Raw genomic sequence first — 734 nt, forward strand, 5'->3', positions numbered from 1 at the left:
TTGGTTGCTTGAAATTTCGAAACCTTTTTTTTTTTTGATGGTGAACAGTACCGTGAACAGTGACTTTTTTTTTTTGTTTTTTTTTTGTGTGAAGAAATCAAGACCCCTGGATCGTCTCGATTAATGGAAATCAAGAGCCGAAGCTCTGATACCACTTTTGATGTGAATTTTGGCGGAAGCGGAAGACATTTTTGTAGGGTTATTTTTGTGTTTTGAAATAAAGGGGATATTTGTTTCAAGATCAATGAAGACCTCGAAAACAATGGGATATTTGTCGTAGCTAGACCTATAGCTACGCCAATGGGTGAATTGTTTGATACTCGTCAAACAATCCGACTTAAACTTAGGATCACGTCCCTCGTTCAAGCAAGGTGCGAAATCGCGTTTCGACCTCTTAAGCCAAATCACTCGTGTAACAACACAAGAAGACAAGACAAGTTTTAGAGAATACTCTCAAGTTTTTACTTCAAAATTGGATGATAAACAAATGAGGACTACAAGCCTTATATAGGCCGAAATCCTTGATGCCCAAGGCTAGCCTTTAATGCTTTGTGGTGAGTTCTAGGCTATGTGGAAGAACTAGGTAAGACTAAATCAAAAACTAGGTAAGACCTTTGTAAAAACTAGGCTATGACAAAAACTAGGTGAGCTTTATTCAATGCCTTTGGACTAGCCCATTTTCGAGGTTAGACCTTGCTCCACACGGTTCTCCTTGCTCCACACGGTTCTACCCG

This window comes from Silene latifolia, chromosome X (assembly GCF_048544455.1).
Source record: "Silene latifolia isolate original U9 population chromosome X, ASM4854445v1, whole genome shotgun sequence".
Classification (NCBI taxonomy): Eukaryota; Viridiplantae; Streptophyta; class Magnoliopsida; order Caryophyllales; family Caryophyllaceae; genus Silene; species Silene latifolia.